We start from the raw sequence: 9,806 nt of genomic DNA on the forward strand, positions 1-9,806 counted from the left end.
AATCTAGAACAATAGAAGGATATAAACTAAACTAAGGCTTTGCCCCAAAATCCCACTACATTCCTCAGCTATTGTAAAAATTCATGTCTTTTTTTGATACATATAAAAATCTCTTGTCTCCAGTCAATTCCAATAATTCCAATTCCCATCCATCCCACCGTAGAGAAGTTTTGCATCTTCAGTGCATCACCACTGGCCTGTTTTGTCATTCTTTCTTTGCAATTTACATTATTAAAATATTAATTTTTAGGAATGCTCCAAGCATGAAATTGCAATGAAGCCTATGCCCTTTCAAAAGACATTGACCTGCCCTTTCCGTCACACACTGCCATCTTTGTAAAATCTACACCTCCTCCCCTTCACTTCTCCTTTGAGAACCTCTACTCAACAGGTCATTCAAGCCTGGGTTTTCCTAGGCAATGACCTAAAATGACTTTGCCTGGGGAAAATAGAGTGCCAAGCCAGGTGGCTGTACCTCAAGGTTAGAAACACTGGTTTAGAGCTTCCTTCAGCTGTAAAAAGATCCTCCTAGGTCTGAGTAACTTGAATGGCAGGCTGGTTAATACCCTTCCCAAACAGTGGAGAGCATGATAACTCAACCCTTAGGAATAAAAGAATGGTGGCTGGAAGGGAAGATTTGAAACTCCCAAAGGAACATTCAAAGACTTTGAGAAAAAGGAAAGAGGCTAGCTGAAAGCAGAGCTTACTCATTTACACTTTATAGAGAATGGAGACTGTTGGCAGGGCAAACCTGATAAGTACTTTTTAAAAACATTATTCTACTTTAAGTTCTGGGATACATGTGCAGAACGTGCAGGTTTGTTACATAGGTATACACCTGCCATAGTGGTTTGATGCACCCATCAACCCGTCATCTACATTACGTATTTCTCCTAATGTTATCCCTCCTCTAGCCCCACTCCCTGATAGGCTGGTGTGTGATGTTCTTTCTGTGTCCATGAGTTCTCATTGTTCAGCTCCCACTTATGAGTGAGAACATGTAGTGTTTGGTTTTCTGTTCATGTGTTAGTTTGCTGAGAATGATGGTTTCCAGCTTCATCCATGTCCCTGCAAAGGACATGAACGCATCCTTTTTTATGGCTGCATAGTATTCCATGGTGTATATGTGCCACATTTTCTTTATCCAGTCTATCACTGATGGCCATTTGGGTTGTTTCCAAGTCTTTGCTGCTGTGAATGGTGCTGCAATAAACATACGTGTGTATGTGTCTTTATAGTAGAATGATGTAAAATCCTTTGGGTATATACTCAGTAATAGGATTGCTGGGTCAGATGGTGTTTCTGGTTCTAGATCCTTGAGGAATCACCACACTGTTTTCCATAATAGTTGAACTAATTTACATTCCCACAAACAGTGTAAAAAGATTCCTATTTCTTCACATCATCTCCAACATCTGTTGTTTGCTGACTTTTTAATGATCGCTATTCTAACTGGCATGAGATGGCATCTCATTGTGGTTTTGATTTGCATTTCTCTAATGACCAATGATGACAAGCTTTCTTCATATGTTTGTTGGCAGCATAAATGTCTTCTTTTGAGAAGTGTCTGTTCATATCCTTCGCCCACTTTTTGATGGGGTTGTTTGGTTTTTTCTTGTAAATTTGTTTAAGTTCCTCATAGATTCTGGATATTAGTCCTTTGTCAGATGGATAGATTGCAAAAACTTTCTCTCATTCTGTAGGTTGCCTGTTTACTATGACAATGGTTTCTTCTGCTGTGCAGAAGCTCTTTAGTTTAAATATACCCCATTTCTCAATTTTGGCTTTCGTTGCGGTTGCCATTGCTTTTGGTGTTTTAGTCATGAAGTCTTTGCCCATGCCAATGTCCTGAATAGTATTTCCGAGGTTTTCTTCTAGGGTTTTTATGGTTTTATGTCTTACATTTAAGTCTTTAATCCATCTTGAGTTAATTTTCATATAAGGTGTAAGGAAGGGGTCCAGTTTCAGTTTTCTGCATATGGCTGGCCAGCTTTCCCAGCACTATTTATTAAATAGGGAATCCTTTCCCCATTTCTTGTTTTTTGCCAGGTTTATAAAAAATCAGGTGGTTATAGATGTGTGGCATTATTTCTGAGGCCTCTGTTCTGTTCCATTGGTCTATATATCTGTTTTGGTACTAGTACCGTGCTGTTTTGGTTACTGTAGCCTTGTAGTATAGTTTGAAGTTAGGTAGCATGATGACTCCAGCTTTGTTCTTTTTGCTTAGGATTTTCTTGGATATACAGGCTCTTTTTTGGTTCCATGTGTAATTTAAAGTAGTTTTTTCTAATTCTGCGAAGGAAGTCAATGGTAGCTTGATGGGGATAGCATTGAATCTATAAATTACTTTGGACAGTATGGCCATTTTCACAATATTGATTCTTCCTATCCATGAGCATAAAATGTTTCCCCATTTGTTTGTGTCCTCTCTGATTTCCTTGAGCAGTGGTTTGTAGTTCTCCTTGAAGAGGTCCTTCACATCCCTTGTAAGTTGTATTCCTGTGTATTTTATTCTTTTTGTAGCAATTGTGAAAAGGAGTTCACTCATGATTTGGCTCTCTGTTTGTCTATTATTGGTGTATAGGAATGTTTGTGATTTTTGCACTTTGATTTTGTATCCTGAGACTTTGCTGAAGTTGCCTATCAGCTTAAGGAGATTATGGGCTGAGATAATGGGGTTTTCTAAATATACTGTCATATCATCTGCAAGCAGACAATTTGATTTCCTCTCTTCCTAATTGAATACCCTTTATTTCTTTCTCTTGCCTGATTGGCCTGCCAGAACTTCCAATACTATGTTGAATAGGAAGTGGTGAGAGAGGGCATCTTTGTCTTGTGCTGGTTTTCAAAGGGAATGCTTCCAGCTTTTGCCCATTCAGTATTGGCAATGTGTGTGTGTCATAAATAGCTCTTCTTGTTTTGATATACATTCCATCAATAAATAGTTTATTGAGAGTTTTTAACATGAAGTGGTGTTGAATTTTGTTGAAGGCCTTTTCTGCATCTATTGAGATTATTGTGTGGTTTTAGTCATTGGTTCTGTTTATGTGATGAATTACATTTATTGATTTGCATATGCTGAACCAGCCTTGCATCCCAGGGATGAAGCTGACTTGATCATGATCATGGTGGATAAGCTTTTTGATGTGCTGCTGGATTCTGTTTGCCAGTATTTTATTGAGGATTTTCACATTGATGTTCATTCAGGGATATTGGCAGACACCAAGCTAGCTGCAGGAATTTTTTTCTTATCCCAGTGGTGCCTGGAATGCCAGCGAGACACAACTGTTCACTCCCCTGGAAAGGGGATTGAAGCCAGGGAGCCAAGTGTTCTAGCTTAGTGGATGCCACCCCTACGGAGCCCAGCAAGTTAAGATCCACTGGCTTGAAATTCTTGCTGCCAGCACAGCAGTCTGAAGTCAACCTGGGATGCTTGAACTTGGTAGGGAGAGGGGCATCTGCCATTCCTGAGGCTTCAGTAGGCAGTTTTCCCCTCACAGTGTAAAAAACTGCCACCGGGAAGTTCGAACTGGGCAGAGCCCACCACAGCTTAGCAAAGCCGCTGTAGCCAGACTGCCTCTCTAGATCCCTCCTCTCTGGGCAGGGCATCTCTGAAAGAAAGGCAGCAGCCCCAGTCAGAGACTGATAGATAAAACTCACGTCTCACTGAGACAGAGTGCCTGGGGGAAGGGGCACCTGTGGGAGCAGCTTCAGCAGACTTAAACGTTCCTGCTTGAAGGCTCTGAAGAGAGCAGCAGATCTCCCAGCACAGCACTCGAGCTCTGCTGAGGGACAGACTGCCTCCTCAAGTGGGTCCCTGACCCCAGTGCCTCCTGACTGGGAGACACCTCCCAGCAGGAGTCGACAGACACCTCATACAGGAGAGCTCTGGCTGGCATCTGGTAGGTGGCCCTCTGGGACAAAGCTTCCAGAGGAAGGAACAGGCAGCAATCTTTGCTCTTGTGCAGCCTCCACTGGTGATTCCCAGGAAAACAGGGTCTGGAGTGGACCTTCAGCAAACTCCAGCAAACTTGCAGCAGAGGGTCCTGAATGTTAGAAGGAAAACTAACAAACAGAAGGGAATAGCATCAACATCAACAAAAAGGATGTTCACACAGAAACCCCATCTGAAGGTCACCAACATCAAAGACTGAAGATAGATAAATCCACAGAGATGAGGAAAAACCAGTGTAAAAAGTCGGAAAATTCCAAAAACCGAATGCCTCTCTTCCTCCAAAGGATCACAACTCCTCACCAGCAAGGAAACAAAACTGGATGGAGAATGAGTTTGACGAATTGACAGAAGTAGGCTTCAGAAGGCGGGCAATAACAAACTTTCCTGAGTTAAAGGAGCATGTTCTAACCCGATGCAAGGAAGCTAAGAACCTTGAAAAAAGGTTAGGAGAATTGCTAACTAGAATAACCAGTTTAGAGAAGAATATAAATTACCTGCTGGAGCTGAAAAAGACAAGTACTTTTTAAGAACTTGAACCCTCTGTAATTCACTCTTTGCTTATTTTTCCTAACCACTGTATGTGTGTTATATTAAAAGTATTTTAAACATAAAACTGGGCTGCAGGCAGAAGGTAAGTTTGAAACATTCTTTTACTCCACCATCAGCTGGAAGAAGAAGAGAGCCCAGAGAGGAAGATAAGAGTTGGTAGTAACTGGAAATTAGAAGTCTTTGGTGAAACCCTATTGACCTTCAGTGTGAGAGAAAGGATACACCTAAAGTTGAGTAATGACCCTGGGCTTCCCCCAAATCTCTAGTTCTTACTAGAAATTTGTGGATTCCCTGGAAATGCAAAAATAGTGTAGGGGGAGGTAGTGTACCCATATTTAACTAGTGGAAACAGCTGTTTATTCAGTTATATACACTTTTCCAAGCATGCACTAGAACCTAAGTAAAATATAATTTTCGAAAATGACTCTCATGTATGTAAATTAATGAGAGAACCAACAGGATGGTAAAGCTGATTCAAAGAGAATTTAAGATACAATGTATATAGGCACTGAAAGAATGCTAGACAATTACTAGGTTAGATACAAAATTGATTAACTTCCTACTGGGCAATTAAACTGTAACATTTGCATGTATCTTTTTTACCAGCTAGGAATCCCTTGCACCTTTAACAGATAAACACCTACAAGATTTCATATGTAACTTTGGGGGTTGGCCTCAATCAATCGTAAATAATAAAATACACCAAGGCACAAATAATCTTATAAAGAATAACATAACTCTGCGGTGACCCCGATGGAGTACTCCAGCATGCAGGACATGCAGTCAATCTGGCACTTTAAGGCTAAGCTCAGATACTTTTTTAAACAATGTGTAATGATACTAATAACTTTCCATTTATTGAGCTTTTATCTACTAAGTGCTAGGCACTGGGCTATCTTACCTACTTCATCTCATTTGATCCTCTCAGCATTTCTCATGTGAGAAGGTTGGGTCTGATCTCACATAACAAAGAGCTTGCAACCAGAATTTGGGGTAGGCAAAAAACAAGAAAGGAATTAAGGTAGAAGGAAGCTGTATTCCAAGTCAGGTACCTGCAGCAACAAAAGCAGAGGCAGGAAATTTTAAAGTATGTAATTTTGGAATAAAAACAAAAGAATACAGATCTCTAAAACTGTTATTCCAAGTTAATTATATCCAAACGTACATTTTGGCTTACCCAAATACATTTTAGAATAATTAGGTACTTTACATGTTTCACATATCACTATTTGTTACAAAGACAATAGGTAAAAAGACAAAGATGTTATAGTAGTTCTATGAAGAAGAACTGAAAAAGAATAATGTGTTGGATGTTTAATGTCCAAAGAGATAATATCAAACTTATTAAAATCAAGAGATGAACCATTTCATACACCTCATTTTAATATGAAAACATGAGTTCCATTATACTATTTCACAACCACAGAAATCAGCACATTGTAAATTGTTATAATCTATTTGCTATTACCTTCAGGAGTGAGTATGTGAGTACATGCACCCACATGCTTACCAGGCAAACAATTTCAACCATTGCAAGACTAATATGCATTTAATAATCTCATTCAGTCATCAAATCCTTTCAGTATTAGGTTAGATACATGAGACTGTTTTTTATAAGTAAATATCTTTGGGAAGCAGCAACATTCTTTTTAGAAATTGTGATTTATTATTACTCTGAGGAAAGGATTGATTTCTCAGAATCTTTTATTTCTGGCAAACGTCCAGCTGTAACTACACTGTAGAGACTACATTGCAGGGGCACTAAATTCACCTGAAAAAAAACTTCTGTGATTTAATTAAGTTTGCATGTCCAAGTTGGAGTAGCAATCAAGTCTATGATTTAATTTTGAAATTATTCCATAAAATAAATGGAAGCATAATTGATTTCACCAGATTAATGGTTATTAATTTTTAGTCAATATAATTAGGTGTACCTGGGATAGAAAATTCAAAGAAAAATCTATTTTATTAAGAACTTCAGATTTTAAAGAGCACAAAGAACCTCTGTGCTCCAGCCTCTTTGATGTACAAGAAAACTGAGGCTATTTTGTAAGTTGGCCAATTTGTTTTCATCTATAAATTTGAATTCCTAAAATATGAAGGATTGTCAGAGAGGTACGTTTACCCTTGTTTCCATTCTCTTCATCCTTACTCCTTTCTTTGAAAGACTATGAGTTACCCTCAAGTGTCCATGATACATGCACCAGAAATACACAATCCATGACTTGAGAAGAATAATTTGATCCAAGAAAAGATGTCAGTGATATTTTGGTTTTGCGAACAATATAATCATAGAGCTTTTTCAGAATATTCTCTACCACTCTAAAAGCAATGGTTGCATGCACAATCAGTATTTTTAACCCCATTCTCCTCCTTGGGATATTCCAAGGAGTAACATCATCCTGGGATACTGTTGAAGAGCAGTCTTAAAACTTTTAGAAGCAGGGGAATTTATTATGCTACCTTCTTTCCAAGTCACCCGTCCAAAAACGGAAGAGCATCTTTGGCATTTTTCGCGAAGGTACAAATCATGGTCCATGTGCTCAGTAGGTGGGTCATCCTCAGTACATGTTTTTTACCTTCTGGGTGGACAGCCCCCACTCTATGGATCTAGCAGTAGGTAGGAATTGATCTTGAAGCTGCCCTTTACCTATTTGCCCTTTACCTACTCACCCTTTACCTATCATTTATCCTTTACCTGTTTACCAGGGGAGAGCCAGCACATACCCACTCACTTGAAAGGAATCTCTCCTCTCAGCTTCCAAAGAGCAAATCATTCCCCACCCCATATTCTCTTTCTCTGTATGCCAAGTAGCTTTTTTGAAAAAGGCTGAAACACTAGGTATATCAGTCAGGATTAAGTTATATTTTGGCAACAAATGTCCCCAAAATATCCATGACTTAACAATCACAAGAGTTTTATGTCTCAATCATATCACATGCACATCTTGGGCTGGCTATATCTCTGCCTTATATCATATTCACTCCAGGGCCGTGGTGGATAAAATAGAAACCTCTAGCTAGAATTTTGTGGGTCATTGAGACAGAGGAAAAAGAAAAAAAAAGATGGCTCTTAAAGATTTTGCTTTGAAGTGATGCAAGGCAATTACACTCATATTTCATTGTTAAAGCAAGTCACATAGCCAAGTTGTTATTCAATTATTCAGGAAAATATAAAGCTATTTCTGAAAAGGGCAGCAAATATTCGTGAATTGTAATACCGTCATCCACATCTGGGAAGCAAAAACAGTAGGAGGCAGTTTCAGATTCACAGAAAGTATTACAAAAGGGATCTACCTTTCTCAAGGAGAAAGTTGGGGAAGGGCCTGAACAGACATGTTGGTGACCAGAAAAATGCTAAATGTAGAGTGGTGAGATGTACCTTTTTAAAAGCATACAATTTACTAACCAGCCTTAGACTTATAGTAGATCAATAAATTGAAAAATAGATGGATAAATAGCTAGGTGGATAAATAGCTAGGTAGATAGATAATGGATGAATAAATGGATAGATAGACAATAGAGTGTAGAGATAGATGATAGGTAGGTAGGTAGATAGAGATAAACACTCAAACACCCATACTAATTTAAACATAAAATATAAAACTCACTCTACATGTTATTTTAGATTAAAGTTGTTCATTTAATTTTTTAACTAAATTCACAGTCATTATGCTCTTAAGTTCATACTTTTAAAACAAGTTTTGATATAAATGTTATTTTATTATCTACTTGAGTTGAACATGTAAATATAGAGTTTTGTATCATTTTGGAATAATGTTTTGCATTTCCCTGGAATCTACTTAGCTGCAAATTTACAATAAGATTTTTGTAATGCTACTATTTTTTACAGTGTTTATATTTCCACTTTGAATCATTGTTTTCTTTTCATCTTGAGTGATGTCATTCAGTTGCTTGATTTGACATGGGTATAGACTCTGCTAAATTTCAGAAATATAAGTTAATTTATCTAAACTTTTGTCCAATTTTATCCTTTGAAAACTCTGGCTAAATTCTCATCTTCTAGAGAACATAGAATTTTAACATTTTTATGTTTGTGAAATATACACAAAAATGAAAGTAGGAATCTTAATAATTCAGTTTCTCTTCTCTGTGGCCACTGGATTACTTGTAAGTCCCTGGAGACAATGAGAGGTGAGATAATAGTAATTCATTTAGCTCTAGTATAAAGATAGTGATAGAAGGGAAAAGTTTGTTTCCTCTATTCCTTCGGAAAAAGCACAGAACTATTTCATTGTGATTAATTGTGGTGAGGCACAAATGTGAAAGCCAAACAATCTGGTCCTAATTTTTCTTTAAAGCAATACATCTGTCTACATGCATAGAAAAATAATAAATGAATTCAGCAAATTTTTAGGATACAAAATAAATCCTATTTCAAATACACTAAAAATAGTTTAACCAAAGTGTAGGACTTGTACACTAAAAACAACAAAAGAGTAGTTGAAATTTTACTGAAAAAATTGAAGAAATCTAAATAAATAAAAGATATCCCATGTTCATGGAATGGAAAATTTACTCTTAATAAGATTTGAGCAATACACCTGAAATTATTTGACAGATTTAACACAAAACTCCAACTTCCTATTTTGCAGAAATGGGCAACCAGATCTTAAAACGCATCTGGAAATTCAAGGGTCCCAGAGTAGCCAAAATCATCTTGAAAAAGAAGAACAAAGTTGCAGGGCATATATCTCCCAATTTCAAAACTTAGTAAAAAGTTAAAGCAATCAAGATAGTGTGATACTGGCATAAAGATAGACAAATGGACCAATAGAATAGAATTGAGAGTCCAAAAATCAACCCATACAGTTATGGTTAATTGAGTTTTGACAAAGGTGCAAAGATCATTGTATGGGGAAATAGTGCTTTAACCGCTTCAACTGGATGAGTCAACGCATGGTGCGGGGACAACTGGATATCCATGTGCAAAGTGATAAATTTGGATCACTACTTCATATCATACACAAAACTCAAAATAGATCAGAGACCTAACTGTAAGAATTAAAACTATAAAACTCTTAGTAGGAAAATAGCTATAAACCTGCATGATCTTGGATTAGGTAATAGGTTATTTTAGATATGATACCAAAAGCATAAGCAACAAAATTAAAAACAAATAAGTTGAACTTCATCAAAATTTAAAAAGGACACCATCAAGAAAGTGAAAGACAACCCACAGAATGGGAGAAAATGTTTGCCAATCGTACATATTTGATAAGAGTCTACTATCCAGAATATATAAAGGACTCTTGCAACTCAACAATAAAAAGAACACCTG

The sequence above is a fragment of the Nomascus leucogenys genome, chromosome 3 (genome assembly GCF_006542625.1).
Source record: "Nomascus leucogenys isolate Asia chromosome 3, Asia_NLE_v1, whole genome shotgun sequence".
NCBI lineage: Eukaryota > Metazoa > Chordata > Mammalia > Primates > Hylobatidae > Nomascus > Nomascus leucogenys.